Below are 18421 nucleotides of genomic sequence, written 5' to 3' on the forward strand. Positions count from 1 at the left end.
TATCAATAACTACATTGCATGTAAGTGGATAAAACACTCCACTTAAAAGGCAGAAGTTCAAAGGCAGACTAGGGTGTGCCAGGGTGGCTCAGTTGGTTAGGGATCTGACTTTTTTAAAAATTCTTTTTAATGTTTATTTATTTTTGAGAGAGAGAGTGTGAGCAGGGGAGGGGCTGAGAGAGAGGGAGACACAGAATCTGAAACAGGCTCCAGGCTCTGAGATGTCAGCACAGGGCCCAACGTGGGGCTTGAACTCACAAATGGTGAGATCATGACCAGAGCCAAAGTCAGAAGCTTAACTGCCTGAGCCACCCAGGCATCCTACAGGTCCTATAGGCGTCCTTGATTTCAGCTCAGATCCTGATATCACAGTTTGTGAGTTTGAGCCCCGCATCAGGCTCTGCACTGACAGTGTGGAGCCTGCTTGTGATTCTTTACCTCTCTCTCTCTCTGCCCCTCCCCTACTCATTCTCTCTCTCTCTCTCTCTCTCTCTGTCTCTCTCTCTCTCTCTCTCTCTCTCTCTCTCAAAAATATATAAATAAACATTTAAAAATATTTAAAAAATAAAAGGCACAGTGGATTGAAAAGCAAGATTCTTTAACAGGGAGAAACTTAGCATGTCTGACTCCATATTGCTTGTTTTTCCCTTGCTGCTGTGACCTACAGGCTAGAAACTTCTGCTTAGGCCTGTATATAGGCATGTTACAGCTGAGATTTGCAAAAAACTGATTTTTTTTTTTTTGCAAACCAAAACCTACCTCACTCAAGGAGTTAAGGAAGAATGCACAGAAATGACTGTGCTATTATGTTTAAGATATACAGGAACAACATGACCAGATTCCTGTATACAAAGACCAACTACTCAGGGACAAAAGAAGTTATACAACACTCCTCAGATATCTACAGATGTCATCACCTTTTGACTCCAACCCTCTTTCACATTCCCCTCTTCCTAACATAAAAGAAGCTCAAATATTGTACTGGGGGATTCTTTGGGACAATACTCTTCCATCTCCTCAGTTTCCTGGCTTTCCAAATAAAGTCACCTTCCTTGCCCCAATACCTTTTCTCTTGACCGAATGGCATACAGAATGAGCTTGCAGCATGCAGAATGAACTTGGACTTGATGAAAGTTCAACTTTATGCTACTTACAAGAGAGCTATGTTTGACTCAAACAAATAATAAGGAAAGGATATACCATGCAAACAATAAGAGAACTGGAGTGGCTATAAATAGTATCACACAAAGTAGATTTGAAAACAAGAACTATAGGGGCGCCTGGGTGGCGCAGTCGGTTAAGCGTCCGACTTCAGCCAGGTCACGATCTCGCCGTCCGTGAGTTCGAGCCCCGCATCAGGCTCTGGGCTGATGGCTCAGAGCCTGGAGCCTGTTTCAGATTCTGTGTCTCCCTCTCTCTCTGCCCCTCCCCCGTTCATGCTCTGTCTCTCTCTGTCCCAAAAATAAATAAAAAACGTTGGAAAAAAAATTAAAAAAAAAAAAAAGAAAACAAGAACTATAACTGAGATAATGAGGGAAATTTCATAATTATACAAGAGTGAATATATCAAGAAGATAGTACAACTATGAAGACTTAACAATAGAGCTCCAAAATACACAAAGCAAAGGTGGCATAAATGAATGGAAAAACAGATAATTCAATAATAATAGTTGCAGACTTCAATACCTCATATCAATAACAAATAGAACTAGAAGGAATATTAATACTTATATAGAAGACCTAGCCAGATATGATAGAGCATGCCACCCAGCAACAGCAGAATACACATTATTTTAAAGTGCATATAGGGGCACCTGGGTGGCTCAGTCGGTTAAGCGTCCGACTTCAGCTCAGGTCATGATCTCGCGCTCTGTGAGTTCGAGCCCCGCGTCGGGCTCTGGGCTGATGGCTCAGAGCCTGGAGCCTGCTTCCGATTCTGTGTCTCCCTCTCTCTCTGCCTCTCCCCTGTTCATGCTCTGTCTCTCTCTGTCTCAAAAATAAATAACATTAAGAAAAAAAAATAAAGTGCATATAGAATATTTTCCAGGATAGATTTTATACTAGGCCATAAAACAAGTCTTGATAAATTTACAGGGATTGAAATCATACAAAATATGTTCTTCAATCACAACAAAAAGAAATTAGAAATCTATAACAGAAAGAAAAATTTATCCATTCATCAGTTGATGGACATTTAGGCTCTTTCCATAATTTGGCTATTGTTGAAAGTGATGCTATAAACATTGGGGTACAAGTGCCCCTATGCATCAGCACTCCTGTATCCCTTGGGTAAATTCCTAGCAGTGCTATTGCTGGGTCAGAGGGTAGGAGGGGAGGGTGGGTGATGGGTATTGAGGAGGGCACCTGTTGGGATGAGCACTGGGTGTTGTATGGAAACCAATTTGACAATAAATTTCACATTAAAAAAGAAAGAAAAATTTAAAATCCTTCAGTTTTGAAAATTAAGCACATTTCTGAATAATTCATAGATTGAAGAAAAAAATCACATGACAAATTAGGAAATACCTTGAAGAGAATGAAAATAAAATACAACATATCAAAAATTTAAGATGCAGACAAAGCAATGCTTAGAGGAAAATTTATAGCTTTAAAATGCTTATATGAGAAAGGAAGAAAGATCCTAAATCAAAAATCTAAATCTCCACTTCAGGAAGTTAGAAATAGAACCAATCAGTTCAAAGTAAGTATAAGGAAAGAAATAATATATTTTCAATGAAATAGAAAACAGAAAAACAATAGAGAATCAATGAACTCAAAAGTTCTTTTCTTGAAAATATTTTTTTAAATAAAGATTAATCTTTACCTAGACTGACAAATAAATAAAATAAAATAAAATAAAATAAAATAAAATAAAATAAAATAAAATAAAGGAAAGACAAATTACCAAACATCAAGAAGTTAAAGGACTTATAAAAGAATATTATAAACTTCAGGTCAACAAATTCACAAATTTGGCAATTAGATGAGGTAATCAAATTCCTAGAGAGATACAAATTACCCAGACTAACTCAAGAATAAGTAAAAAATTTGAATAGGCGTATGAAGAGTAAAAAAAGTTGAATTCATAATTACAAATCCTCCCACAAAGAAAAATCCAGGCCTAGCTGAATTTAGTCAAATATATGCCAATCTTACACCAACTCTTTCAGAAAATAAAGAAGGGAACACTTCCCAGCTCATTCTTTGAGGCCACTCCTACCCTGACAGCAAAAGCAGACAATGACATCACAAGGCAAGAGCGTTATTCCTCATGAAAATAAAGGCAAACATCCCTAAACTGAATCCAGTAACATGTAAACAGGATTATGCACAGTGACCACACAGGATTTATCCACAGGAATCCACACACAGGAATCCAAATGGATCAGACTTGAGTGTGAATGATAAAACCACATAAGTGCTGAAATAAAACATGATTGAATTTAGTATATCCTTATGAATTCTGTTTTGAACTTTGTAAAATCCAAATGTACTAAAAGAAAAGATTGATAATTTTTACTACCTCAACATAAAAAAGAAAGTTTTCAATCATAAACAAGAAAAAAAAAACACATGCAGCTTTACCCATAATACGAAATTAAAATAATACCGAAATACTGTTTCTTACCTTCAGAAATAGGATTGGAAAATAGGAACTGCCGTTTATTGCCATAGGAATGTGGAGTGGTATAATCTCTGTAGAGGGAATTTGGTAATATCTAACAAAACTACCTGTATATACATAACAGTCTAATAATTAAGAAACATCAAGAAAACCCAAGTTGAGATAAATTTTGTAAAATAACCAACCTGTAATCTCCAAAAATTTCAGTGTAGTGAATGACAAAGAAAAACTGAGGAACTGTTTCAGGTTAAAGAATTCTAAGGAAACAGGACAACTTAATGCAATGTAATCCTGGACTGGATCCTTTCTGGGGGGTGGGGGAAGCTACTGCAAAGGGTATTATTAGGACAATTGATGAAATTAGAGAATCCGTAGTTAGATAAAAACATACTAATGTTAGGGGCACCTTGGTGGCTCAGTCAGTTAAGCATCTGGCTCTTGGTCTCAGCTCAGGTCTTGATCTCAGGGCCCTAAGTTCAAGCCCTGCATTGGGCTCTGCACTGGGCATGAATCCTATATAAAGACAACAACAAGAAAAACATGTTAAATTTCCTGGACTTGATAAGTGTGTTATGGTTTTGTAAGAGGATGTCTCTGTTCTTAGGAAAAATACATTGAAATATTAAGTGTAAAGGAATATGATATATATAACCCACTCTCAAGTCGTTCAGAAAAATTATTAAATCTATGAAATATGTAATATTTATATATTTATAAGGCATTAATTGTAATACTTTAATAATGCATGTATTCTAAAAAAAGAGAAAAGATGATAAAACAAATATGGGATGATGTTAAAAATATGGGTAAATGTTGTATGAAAAGTTTTGTGCTGTACTTGCAACAGCAAGATTTCTGTAAACCTGAAGTCATTTGGAAATATAAACTTAAGAACAAAATTAACGTGGCTAAAAAAAATATCCAAAACCCTGCAAGACCTGTACTGTATTATGTATGAATTAGAGAATTAGATTTCTCTTTAGTAAAAAAAGTCAGGGATGCACCACATTTTTTGTGGGTTCTGGATTTTAAGATTTTTAATAACCCTTTTGAAATAATCTTTTTTTTAAATAAAGCAGCAGCAAAACTAATATGCACATATAGTTTATAATAAAACCGACTCCCCCCAGCCCACTCCCTGCCCTTCCCATCCTCAACCTTGGCTGTTTCTCAGAAGCTTTATCTTTGAACCCTTCCTGGATTGAGTCTGGATCCCACTGCATATGTTATGCAGTACACTGATCCCACTCCCAATTTGAGAGAGTGTCAGTTGACTTCGCCTACAGTGAAGGAAGATGTAGCTTGTTTATACTCTCATCCTCCCCTTTCTGTTCTTCTAGAAGAATGATGTCACTATTTTAAGTTCCTTTGGCTTTTTTTCCCCACCAGATTTATTAGGATATAACTGACATAGAACATTATGTAAATTTAAATTGTACAACATGATGATTTGATACATGTGTGAAATGATTGCCACAATAAGGTTGGTTAGCACATCCATCACGTCACATAATTACGTGTGTGTGTGTGTGTGTGTGTGTGTTTAGGACATTTAAGATCTACTCCCTTAGCAACATTTAAGTGTATGATACAGTATTGATTAACTATAGTCACCATGCTGTACATTAGATCCCCAGAATGTTTTCTTCTTATAACTTGAAGTTTGTATTTTTTATCAACATCTCCCCATTCCACCCTCCCTGCCCACCCCCCTTCCCCACACCCTTGCAACCATTCTCCTCTAGTTCCTAGCTTTAAAATTTTAAATATTGTAGTTAAACCAGTGCATCTCATCATAGATAGAAAGTAAAGACCATATCTCTTGACTTGCACTTTGTAAAATGAAAGCATTAAGACCCTGTCGTTCCCTTTACTTCTTTTAACTCTTAATTTCTGTGAACTAAACCTTTAGATTGCTAAAGTTGAGAGTATCTACATTATATTTTGGAATTATAATTAAGTTTTCTTTGTCTTTACTTGATTCTGAAAGTGGAAACCAACACAAAACTTTCAGGTTACTGCGAGGAGGTGCTGTTGATTGCATAGCCAAGTACTGTGCTCTGATTACATTTCTTCCTCCTTGGCTGCAATGTCTTCACTCCTGTGCCAGTCAAAGGAGAAATCCTCAAATGGATTTTTTTTTCTTGCACTCCTCCAATTGGTCAGACTCATGCCATATCTAAGCTTAATTCATATTTGGACTTTGCCTTTCTGGTACTTACCCCTTTTTCAAACTCCATCCTGAAATTACAGATTGCTTTACACTTTACTTGTTTAGGGGAGAAATGTATCACTTTCCAGCTCATTCCTTTTACTGCTCAGGCTCTCTGTTGTTCAGAATCCATTTCATTTCTTCTTCAAGGATAATGATCTGCTGTTCTGTCCTGTGTTGAGTCAGCTGCTTCATATTTGGATCCTAGCTTTCTTGAGAGCTTTTAGTTTTTCTTGGAGTATCTAAGTGCCTTCCTTTATTTACTTCCAGGTGTTTCTGGGCTTTGATCATCCCAAATGTGAGTTCACACTCCATTCTGTTGAGTCCTTTCTCCCTTCCTCCTCCCACTCCTGTTTTCTCTGTGTTTGTTTGTTTTTTTGGGTTTTTTTCCCCTTCCCTTAGAACTTCCTTCTGAGAGGGCTGAGCCTCCCTGATTCATTCTTCACTGGGCTCTCACACTAGGGCATTTTTTGTATTGCTATCCTTGTTGTATCCATTATTTCTTAAATTCCTTAGCTGCCTCTTTGCTTTTTCTTTTCTTTTTTTTTTAATATGAAATTTATTGTTAAATTGGTTTCCATACAACACCCAGAGCTCATCCCAACAGGTGCCCTCCTCAATACCCATCACCCACCCACACCTCCCTCCCACCCCCTGTAAACCCTCAGTTCTCAGTTTTTAAGAGTCTCTTTTGTTTTGGCTCCCTCCCTCTCTAACCATTTTTTTCCTCCCCCTCCCCCATGGTCTTCTGTTAAGTTTCTCAGGATCCACATAGGAGTGAAAACATATGGAATCTGTCCTTCTCTGTATGACTTATTTCACTTAGCATCACACTCTCCAGTTCCATCTACGTTGCTACAAAAGGCCATATTTCATTCTTTCTCATTGCCACATAGTATTCCATTGTGTATATAAACGACAATTTCTTTATCCATTCATCAGTTGATGGACATTTAGGCTCCTTCCATAATTTGGCTATTGTTGAGAGTGCTGCTATAAACATTGGGGTACAAGTGCCCCTATACATCACTACTCCTGTATCCCTTGGGTAAATTTCTAGCAGTGCTCCTGCTGGGTCATAGGGTAGGTCTATTTTTAATTTTTTGAGGAAGCTCCACACTGTTTTCCAGAGCGGCTGCACCATTTTGCATTCCCACCAACAGTGCAAGAGGGTTCCTGTTTCTCCACATCCTCTCCAGCATCTATAGTCTCCTGTTTTCTTCATTTTAGCCGCTCTGACTCGTGGGAGTTGGTATCTCAGTGTGGTTTTGATTTGTATATCCCTGATGAGGAGTGACGTTGAGCATCTTTTCATGGCTCACATGCCAACCTGTTGGCCATCTGGTTGTCTTCTTTAGAGAAGTGTCTATTCATGTTTTCTGCCCATTTCTTCACTGGATTGTTTGTTTTTCAGGTGTGGAGTTTGGTGAGATCTTTATAGATTTTGGATACTAGCCCTTTGTCTGATATGTCATTTGCAAATATCTTTTCCCATTCCGTTGGTTGCCTTTTAGTTTTGTTGATTGTTCCCTTTGCTGTGCAGAAGCTTTCTATCTTCATGAGGTCCCAATAGTTCATTTTTGCTTTTAATTCCCTTGCCTTTGGGGATGTGTCAATTATGAAATTGCTGCGGCTGAGGTCAGAGAGATTTCTCCCTGCTTTCTTCTGTAGGGTTTTGATGGTTTCCTGTCTCACATTCAGGTCCTTCATCCATTTTGAGTTTATTTTTGTGAATGGTGTAAGAAAGTGATCTTGTTTCATTCTTCTGCATGTTGCTGTCTAGCTCTCCCAGCACCATTTGTTAAAGAGACTGTCTTTTTTCCATTGGATATTCTTTCCTGCTTTGTCAAAGATTAGTTGGCCATACTTGTGTGGGTCTAATTCTGGGGTTTCTATTCTATTCCATTGGTCTATGTGTCTGTTTTTGTGCCAATACCATGGTGTCTTGATGATTACAGCTTTGTAGTAGAGGCTAAAGTCTGGGATTGTGATGCCTCCTGCTTTGGTCTTCTTCTTCAAAATTACTTTGGCTATTTGGGGCCTTTTGTGGTTCCATACAAATGTTAGGATTGCTTGTTGTAGCTTCTAGAAGAATGCTGGTGCAATTTTGATTGGGATTGCATTGAATGTGTAGATAGCTTTGGGTAGTATTAGCATTTTAACAATATTCTTCCAATCCATGAGCACGGAATGTTTTTCCATTTCTTTATATCTTCTTCAATTTCCTTCATAAGCTTTCTATAGTTTTCAGCATACAGATCTTTTACATCTTTAGTTAGGTTTATCGCTAGGTGTTTTATGCTTCTTGGTGCAATTGTGAATGGGATCAGTTTCTTTATTTGTCTTTCTGTTGCTTCATTGTTAGTGTATGAAAATGCAACTGATTTCTTTACATTGATTTTGTATCCTGTGACTTTGCTGAATTCATGTATCAGTTCCAGCAGACATTTGGTGGAGTCTATCAGGTTTTCCATGTATAATATCATGTCATCTGCAAAAAATGAAAGCTTGACTTCATCTTTGCCAATTTTGATGCCTTTGATTTCCTTGTGTTGTCTGATTGCTGATGCTAGCACTTCCAACACTATGTTAAACAACAGCGGTGAGAATGGACATCCCTGTCGTGTTCCTGATCTCAGGGGGAAAGCTCTCAGTTTTTCCCCATTGAGGATGATGTTAGCTGTGGGTTTTTCATAAATGGCTTTTATTATGTTTAAGTATGTTTCTTCTATCCCGACTTTCTCAAGTGTTTTTATTAAGAAATGATGCTGAATTTTGTCAAATGTTTTTTCTGCATTGATTGACAGGATCATATGGTTCTTATCTTTTCCTTTATAAATGTGATGTATCACATTGATTGATTTGCAAATTTTGAACCAGCCCTGCATCCCAGGAATGAATCCCACTTGATCATGGTGAATAATTCTTTTTATATGCTGTTGAATTCGATTTGCTAGTATCTTATTGAAAATTTTTGCATCCATATTCATCAGGGATATTGGCCTGTAGTTCTCTTTTTTTCCTGGGTCTCTGTCTGGTTTAGGAATCAAAGTAATGCTGGCTTCATAGAATGAGTCTGGAAGTTTTCCTTCCCTTTCTATTTTTTGGAATAGCTTGAGAAGGATAGGTATTATCTCTGCTTTAAATGTCTGGTAGAATTCCCCTGGGAAGCCATCTGGTCCTGGACTCTTATTTGTTGGGAGATTTTTGATAATTGATTCAATTTCTTCACTGGTTATGGGTCTGTTTAAGTTTTCTATTTCTTCCTGTTTGAGTTTTGGAAGTGTGTGCGTGCTTATGAATTTGTCCATTTCTTCCAGGTTGTCCAGTTTGTTGGCATATAATTTTTCATAGTATTCCCTGATAATTGCTGGTATTTCTGAGTGATTGGTTGTAATAATTCTATTTTCATTCATGATTTTATCTATTTGGGTCATCTCCTTTTTCTTTTTGAGAAGCCTGTCTAGAGGTTTATCAATTTTGTTTCTTTTTTCAAAAAACCAACTCTTTGTTTCATTGATCTGCTCTACAGTTTTTTTTAGATTCTATATTGTTTATTTCTGCTCTGATCTTTATTATTTCTCTTCTTCTGCTGGGTTTGGGGTGTCTTTGCTGTTCTGCTTCTATTTCCTTTAGGTGTGCTGTTAGATTTTGTATTTGGGATTTTTCTTGTTTCTTGAGATAGGCCTGGATTGCAATGTATTTTCCTCTCAGGACTGCCTTCGCTGCATCCCAAAGCATTTGAATTGTTGTATTTTCATTTTCATTTGTTTCCATATTTTTTTAATTTCTTCTCTAATTGTCTGTTTGACCCATTCATTCTTTAGTAGGGTGTTCTTTAACCTCCATGCTTTTGGAGGTTTTCCAGACTTTTTTCTGTGGTTAATTTCAAGCTTCATAGCATTGTGGTCTGAAAGTATGCATGGTATGATCTCAATTCTTGTATACTGTTTTGTGACCCAGTATGTGATCTATCCTGGAGAAGGTTCCATGTACACTCGAGAAGAAAGTATATTCTGTTGCTTTGGGATGCAGAGTTCTAAATATATCTGTCAAGTCCATCTGATCCAATGTATCATTCAGGGACCTTGTTTCTTTATTGACCGTGTGTCTAGATAATCTATCCATTTCTGTAAGTGGAGTGTTAAAATCCCCTGCAATTACCACATTCTTATCAATAAGGTTTCTTATGTTTGTGATTAATTGTTTTATATATTTAGGGGCTCCCGTATTTGGTGCATAGACATTTATAATTGTTAGCTCTTCCTAATGGATAGACCTTGTAATTATTATATAATGTCCTTCTTCATCTCTTGTTACCACCTTTAATTTGAAGTCTAGATTGTCTGATACAAGTATGGCTACTTCAGCTTTCTTTTGACTTCCAGTAGCATGATAGATAGTTCTCCATCCCCTCACTTTTAATCTGAAGGTGTCCTCAGGTCTAAAATGAGTCTCTTGTAGACAGCAAATAGATGGGTCTTGTTTTTTTATCCAGTCTGATACCCTATGTCTTTTGGTTGGTGCATTTAGTCCATTTACATGCAGTGTTATTATAGAAAGACATGGGTTTAGAGTTATTGTGATGTCTGTAGGTTTCATGCTTGTAGCGATGTCTCTGGTACTTTGTCTCACAGGATCCCCCTTAGGATCTCTTGTAGGGATGGTTTAGTGGTGATGAATTCCTTCAGTTTTTGTTTGGGAAAACCTTTATCTCTCCTATTCTGAATGACAGACTTGCTGGATAGAGGATTATTGGCTGCATGTTTTTTCTGTTCATCGCGTTGAAGATTTCCTGCTTTTCCTTTCTGGCCTGCCAAGTTTCAGTAGATAGGTCTGCCACTACTCTTATGGGTCTACCTTTGTAAGTTAGAGGGTGTTTATCTGTAGCTGCTTTCAGAATTTTCTCTTTATCCTTGTATTTTGCCAGTTTCACTATGATATGTCATGCAGAAGATCGATTCAAGTTACGTCTGAAGGGAGTTCTCTGTGCCTCTTGGATTTCAATGCCTTTTTCCTTCCCCAGGTCAGGGAAGTTCTCAGCTATGATTTGTTCAAGTATACCTTCAGCCCCTTTCTCTCTCTCTTCTTCTTCTGGAATTCCTATGATATGGATGTTGTTCTGTTTGATTGCATCACTTAGTTCTCTAATTCTCCCCTCATACTCCTGGATTTTTTAATCTTTTTCTCAGTTTCCTCTTTTTCCATAATTTTATCTTCTAATTTACCTATTCTCTCCTCCGCCTCTTCAATCCATGCTATGGCCACCTCCATTTTATTTTGTGCCTCATTTATAGCATTTTTTTAGCTCCTCATGACTGTTTCTTAGTCCCTTGATCTCTGTAGCAATAGATTCTCTACTGTTCTCTATGCTTTTTTCAAGCCCAGCAATTAGTTTTATGACTGTTATTCTAAATTCTTGTTCTGTTATATTGCTTAAATCGTTTTTGATCAATTCTTTAGCTGTCGCTATTTCCTAGAGTTTCTATTGAGGAGAATTCTTCCATTTCGTCATTTTGGGTAGTCCCTGCAGTAGCTCCTAACTGCAGGGCACTTCCCCTGTGCTGTCCAGAGTATCTTGTGTTGGTGGGCGGGGCCACAGTCAGACCTGATGTCTGCCCCTAGCCCACCACTGGGGCCACAGTCAGACTGTTATGTACCTTACCTTCCCCTCTCCCAGGGGCAGCACTCACTGTGGAGTGGTGTGGCCCCTGTCTGGGCTACTTGCACATGGCCAGGCTTGTGCTGCTCCAGTGGGATCGGGCATATTAGCTGGGGTGCATCTGCAAGGTGCACAGGGGCGGGAGAGGCAGGCTTAGCTCACTTTGCTGTCTGCTTCAGCCCGCTTTGTGGTCCACTTTGTGGTCCGCTTTGGGAGGGGCCCTGCAGCACCAGGAGGGAGGCAGGCCAGTCAGAGGGATGGATCCACAGAAGCACAGTGTTGGGTGTTTGCACCGTACAAGCAAGTTCAGTGATGGGAACTGGTTCCCTTTGGGATTTTGGCTGGGGGATGGAGAGGGAGATGGGATGGCCAGCCCCTTTGTTCCCCCTCTGAGCTGAGCTCTGTCTTTCAGGGCTCAACAACTTTCCCTCCCTTCATCGTCTAGCCCTCCCTGCTCTCCAAGAGCAGAGCTGTTGACTTTTAATATTCCAGATGTTAAGTCCCGTTGGCTGTCAGAACTCATGCAGTCCGGCCCCTCCGCTTTTGCAAGCCAGACTTGGGGATTCCACCTTGCCGGGCGGGCTGCCCCTCCACTGCCCTGGCTCCCTCCCACCTGTCCGTGTAGCACGCACTGCCTCTCTGCCCTTCCTACCCTCTTCTGTGGGACTCTTGTGTACACTTGGCTCCAGAGAGTCCATTCTGCTAGTCTTCTGGCAGTTTTCTGGGTTATATAGGCAGATGGGGTGGAATCTAAGTGGTCAGCAGGACGAAGTGAGGCCAGTGTCCTCCTATGCCGCCATCTTCCTCCTAAACCTGCAGTCCAATATCCTTCTAACAGAGTCTGCCCAGAGCCCTGCTGAGGGAGGTGGTTCTTGGAGGTTGTTGTACCATGGGACCCCTTCAGCTTCCCCATCACGGGTGGTTATATGAGACTTGCCCCAAGGAAAACCAATCTATAGATGATGACAGCAGCTGTCAGGTGATTTTGCCTTGCTTTACCTCATCAGACTGATGGAGACTAAATTGTATCCAAGACTCTGTTAGCTGTTTGGTGATGCTTAGCGTGTGCAGAGTCTGCAGCACATGCAGTGAAGCAAATACAGAAACACACTGAGTCACATTAACGGTTGGGCATTGACGAGTGACAAAACAGGATAAGGCAGTCACTGGCAGTATCATGGGCCCCAAGTAGCCTTCATCTGGCCTCAGACTCTATTAGCAGGGTTAAGTCATGGAGCTGTTCTTCATATGAAGTTTGGCTGGAAAGCTTTTCTTGATTACAGTGAGGTCTGGCCAATGGCTAAGAGTCTTTTTCCCTTCATCTTGTCTGCATTCAAACCATTAGCTTCTATTTGCTTGGGAGTGCTGTAAAAAACTTTTAGAACTGGGGCCAGAATGAAACAAACCCAGAGGTGCTGTTCAAAGGCCATATGCTCCATGAAGCTACCACTGCCACCCAGGGATTGCTTCTTCTTCTAAACTCACAGAGCACTTTGAACACTATAGATATTCCTTACAGGACATGGCCCATGCCCCATGTTGGCTTTAATACCTGTGCTATTACTCCTGCAGGGTTAAAAGAGTTTGAGGACCATGCTTTGTGCACCGTTATGTCCTCCCATGTGCTTGGAGTGAGGATGACACATAAGGACTGGTCACCAAATGTTTGCTGAATCTGTGAATGAAACGATGCAAGAAAAGGAGAGAGCAGTGGAGAAAAGGATTTTAGTAAATACACATGGGAATTTCTAGGTATTATTTATTCCACTAAGCACATGGATGTATGAATTCATTTAACAAGAATTTTTGGGGGGCACATTTGCTGTGTATTAAGTGTTAGACATACAAAGACAGAGAAGATACAACCTTTCTTAAGATGTTCTCAAACAGATGGGAAAGAGAGAGTTTATAATTATTATAATACAGGAAATGTGTTTTGATAGCTCTCTGAAAGTAAATCCAATATAGGAACAAGGAATTCTTCACCAAAAGGGAGGAGAGATTAAGCTCCTACTATGTGTCTGTCCTCTGCATAGATTCAGTGAGGTGATTCTCAGAGTAAGGCTTTTGTGCTCTGTATAATAAACCCTTTGTTTATCTTATAGGTGAAGAAACAGGCCTTGCGAGTTTGAGGCAGAGCCCTGGGTCCCACAGCCAGCAAGTGACTGAGGCAGGACTCCACCAGGCTCTTGTGACTTGAAAGCCGCTGCTCCCTGGAGCGTTGGGTACCTGCCACAGGTAAGTGCCGCAGAGTTGCAGACTGCTCAGACCCAGGATTTGTGGCCAGGAAACACAGGGTCTGATTTAAGAAGATTGTTCTGACTATAACTAACACCCTTGGGGCCTTTAGGCAAAAACAAACCCACTGTTTATTGGCCTCGCAAGACTCTTTAAGCCTCAGCAGCTGGCTTGTGTTTCAAGGAGGCCTGGTGTTGCCGTCTCGCACCTGGCCCTCAGGCCAGTGTGGCCGGCCCAGCTGCTGGGCCCAGAGGGAGGTGCAGACACAGGCTCCACGCTGCAGCTTCTCCAGCTGCTCTGGCCCTGGGCTTTGCAGCCCGGCTGCAGGGCTTCCTTTAATTGTCATAAACCTGTGGACTCTGTTGCTGTTTTCATTAGTGCTTTGTTTTTGTTTCAAGTACTAAGTTCAGCAAGGGGCCTGGAAGAGGGAGTAAAACATTTATCTATCATTGGTGATGTCATTACCAAAAATAGCTGGCAATTTCCAGGCCAGGGTTGTGCCGGAGCCAATCTGCAGTGCAGCCTGGTTCCTGGACAGAGGAAAATGGAGACACATGCAGGAGGAGAGGGACCCTGAGGGACTGTACCCTGAGGGACTGAACAGCCACCTGCTGGTCAGCAGGCATCCAGATACTCAGGGATAAGGCGGGGGGCTAGCAGTGATGGGAAGGGAGACACAGGCCCCAGGTGCCGTTCTAAGGGGACCTGCACAGATGGCAGCCATAGCACAGTGTGGCTGAGAGTGGGCACAAACACATTTCGTCGACCTTGGCACCACTTGCCTTCCTTGCTGTGCTGGTGAGCTCCTCGGAGCAGGGATGCTGCTGGGAGAGGGCAGCTGCCCATGCCCTTCCTGAGTGTTTGCCCTCAGGGTTCATGGAACCCTCTTGAGCACATTCAGTCCCTTCCTTCACCTCTTATGAACGCTCTGAGTGAACGACAACGAGTATGTTTCGCTGGAACAGAAAAGCTCACACAGCTCCAGGGAGAGGAGACCTGTATGTAGAGGTTAGGAGCATGGGTCTGAAGGTGAGAACAAGCACTTGTCCCCCTCCACCCCTGCCACTTTGTATTTGCATGAGCCCGGGCAAGGGACTTGGTGTCTCTAAGCCCCGGTGATCTGTGCAATGGGGCTAGTGCTGCCTACCTAATTTGTATGCAGATTTAACAAGATAACATTTAAGGGGCACAAGATATGGTGCAAGTGCTCACTGAATGGAGGCCATTACGGGAGTAAAGTGCCCTTACTCCTCCATCTTCAGTCGGCCCCAGACTGAGGGTCCGTGTATGTTAAGCCCTCTGCATGAACCCACACTTTCTTCCCCTTCCTGGGTTTGGATGGGTTTTACTGATACAAAACTACTCAGTTTAAGTGTTTCTCTCTATCTTGAACTTTCCCTGACCCCCGACCAGGCTGAGTCAAATGCCCCTGCTCTGGGCTTCATAATTTGCCTCATATCCCATATTGTTTGGGTAATGATCTGTGCATGTGTTTCTCTGTCCCTTTAGACAGTAAACTCCAGGAGGGCAGGGACGATATTTTCTTCTTTGTAATCCAGCATCACTCATAGTATGTGGTGTAGAAAGGTTCAATATGAGAAAAACTGAATTCGGGGTCCAAGGTTATCCCTTTCTATAGGTCAAGGCCAGGTGCTTGCTGGAGGAGGTTGGGTTGATAGCATCAATCACGTCTTTAATAGGACAGGATCCAGAGGGGGGCAAATTCTTATTCCTGCATTCCTTGTCTGAGCTCGGAATACTCTGGGGACTTTAGACAGATGTAAGCCATTAAAAGGAGAGGAAAACCGAGAGAAGAGAAAAACAAGCAGGAAAAGGAAACAAAAGCGTGAATGGGTCCATTATAGATCTTTGATGGTTGAGCAAAAAAATAATTGTTTGAGCATGAAAATAACAGAAGAGAAAGAGAAAAGTATTAGGGAGAGGACAAGCAAATAATGCCTCATAGACCCATACCTGCTGCCTCTGTGGTAAGGCCTGGCTCTGGGCCACGCAGTGAGGTTTCAACAGCAGGAGGAGGTGAGTGTGGGAGCCATGGACTCCAGTTCTGGAGTTAGATTGTCTCTTTGGGATCCATTTGCACCAAATGGCCTCGAGCTGGCTCTTTAAAGTCATACAGTATGGATAACAATATCTATTTTGTTGTTGTCATAAGGACTAAATAAGATGATGAGTATAGAAGCAGTTATCAGAGTGCCTGGAACATAGTCAGTGCTCATTAAATTATACCAATTATATAAATGTTAATGATGTTTCTGAATATCCTGGGTCTGATTCCAGAGTCTCAGAGAGCTGGGGGAATGTGGGATGAAGGGGAATCCTTGCATACAGGATAATGTGGCCTAGTAAAGATCTCCTCCTCTCCCAGTTGTTGTTCACCGAGATACTCAAAACATTTTTACCGTGGTTTTAAAGGAATTAGAAATATGGAGGGAGAAAAATAAAAACAACAGTGGAAAGAATGATCCTGGAGTCAGGACACCCGAGTGCTGGTCTAACTCCCACCACTGCTCAGTTTTGTGACCTGGAGCACGTTCCATAAGCTCTCTGGCCTCTGCTCACTCATCTGTCAAATAAAGGAATTGGTCTATAAGCTTTTTTTTTTTTTTGTCTAAACAATCACTGATTTTAATATCCAACCAAACTGAGTTGAAACATTTTTTCCCCCCACTTGTCTACAATTGCCTGCTACCCTACCCACTTGGCTGGGGCTGTACATTGATTAATAGGTGAAGCAAACATCACCAGACAGGGTCTTTGTAAACGGAATTGATGCCTGAATAAATACAAGTTATATCTAGCACTATATATTTAAGAACCTAAGTTTAAGAACCCAGTGATTTGTGAGGTGGAGGTGGGGGTGGGGTGGGAGCGGCATAGGAAATACAAAGCTTCCTCTGAATGCAGAGCATGACCAGGCTTGGGTGCGCACGGGTCCTCTTCTGAAATACAAGCAGTGACTAAGGCAGGGGTTTCCATCTCAGTGAAGGGAGGACCAAGAACAGACCGCAATGATCAATCATATAAAACTGCAAGGTTGCCTGATGGAGGAGGGCATAGCCTCCCAGGGCCCTCCAGGGGAGAATTATGACCAACAGGACAGATTGCACATTTCAGTGTAATGTAAGAAAACTCATTCGTTTTATTGAAATGGGTTCAGAAACTTTTTCTGTAAAGGGACAGATAGCAGATATCTAGGCTTTGTGGGCCATACAGTCTTTGTTGTAGTTACTCAGCTCTGCCATGTAGTGTGAAGGCAGCCACAGACAATACATAGTAAGCATAGCTGTGTGACAGTAAAAAATTATTTACACAAGTAAGTAGCAGGCCAGATTTGGCCTGAGGGCCATAGTTTGCTGACTCTGGCGTGAGAAGAGCATGTGTAGACTTGAGTGGCTGTTGGAGGTATGTAGTCAATACTGCCTCCCAACATTCCAGGAGGAGCAGTGTTTCAGTAGACATTGGAAGATCCTCTTACTAGCGTCAGGGCTCTCTCTTAGGTAGTACTGGCCTGTGGGGTTTGTTTCAGCACTAATTTCCACACTTCTTAGAAGGTGGACATAGGGCAAGACCATAGGGCTCTAAGTGACTGTGTGGGGGCAGAAGCTCTTGGAAGGAGAATTGGGATCATAAGACAAACTCCACAAGTAATCTGAGGCTTCTGCAATCTAGTCTGGCACTTTTCAACTTTGTTCCATTCTCTGCAGAGGAACATGGTCTGGGAGGGACTTTCTGCTCTTCCAGTTTTGGCAGATTTGAAGGGGGATCTCATGGAGATGGTCAGTTACTTAATATATCAGATGGGAAAAAAATTTCTTTCTTTTTTCTGTTATTCCCCGCCCCACCGCCACATGCTGTTTGCCCAACACACACACACACACACACACACACACACACACACACACACACACACTTCACTGCTCACTAGTGGTGTTTATATTTTCATGCACACCGGCTGAATACAGAGCAGTCATCTAAGAACTTAAAAGAAACACAGCCTAGGTAGGAAACTGCAGCTCTGTCTCACCCCACACCTTCCTCTTCATGGTTTGCTCCCCAGAACATCATCTCCTTTTTGGATTTCCTTTATAATCTGTTCAGCCTTCCTCAAAAATACGGCAGGACTTGGAAGTGGAAGGAAGGCTTCAGGGTTGCCGGAGGGAATGTTCAGCATACTCACACCAGACTGCTGTTATGTGACTCCAGGCTGCCCGGTACTGCTGCACGTGGAATGTTAAGTCGATGGGCCCCTCGGGCGGCTGCCGGCAGCTCACTGTGGATCCTGTCACAGGCCACTGGTAAGTCGAGTCCTCATGAAGCCCAGCTCCGTGGAGCCAGGCAAGATTCTACCTCTTTACTTGGTCATTCCATCCAGTCAAGAGCCAACTAGGAATCTCTGCAGATGCACTGAATTATCTTTCACCTTCATGGCCTGGCTGCCTGTAGACTTCTGAGGCCTCCAGGACACTGGCATTTCTGCTAGGTTTGCATCTGCAGCATTTCAGGTAGAAATATGAAGGGAGCAGGTGTCAGACCATTTGGGTTCAAGTCCTGGCTCCATCACTTAGTACATAACGGTGATTTTGGAAAGACTTGAGTTTGTGAGACTTAGGACTTCTGTGAAAAGGAAGTTTAAAAGTGAAATAAAAGCCATCTAGGTACAGTG

At 41.5% G+C, this 18421-nt stretch overlaps 1 long non-coding RNA gene across 1 annotated transcript in view; it reads left to right on the top strand.

The window, feature by feature from the left end:
- LOC125161899 (uncharacterized) overlaps positions 1–17936 on the top strand; it is a 151039-nt gene extending 133103 nt beyond the window's left edge. The window contains exons 2-3 of the long non-coding RNA XR_007150804.1: positions 13605–13737; positions 17816–17936. This is a non-coding gene — a long non-coding RNA (uncharacterized LOC125161899). The remainder of the gene's footprint in view (positions 1–13604; positions 13738–17815) is intronic.
- Positions 17937–18421: the final 485 nt, after the last annotated feature.

Source organism: Prionailurus viverrinus, chromosome A3, assembly GCF_022837055.1.
Source record: "Prionailurus viverrinus isolate Anna chromosome A3, UM_Priviv_1.0, whole genome shotgun sequence".
Taxonomy (NCBI): domain Eukaryota; kingdom Metazoa; phylum Chordata; class Mammalia; order Carnivora; family Felidae; genus Prionailurus; species Prionailurus viverrinus.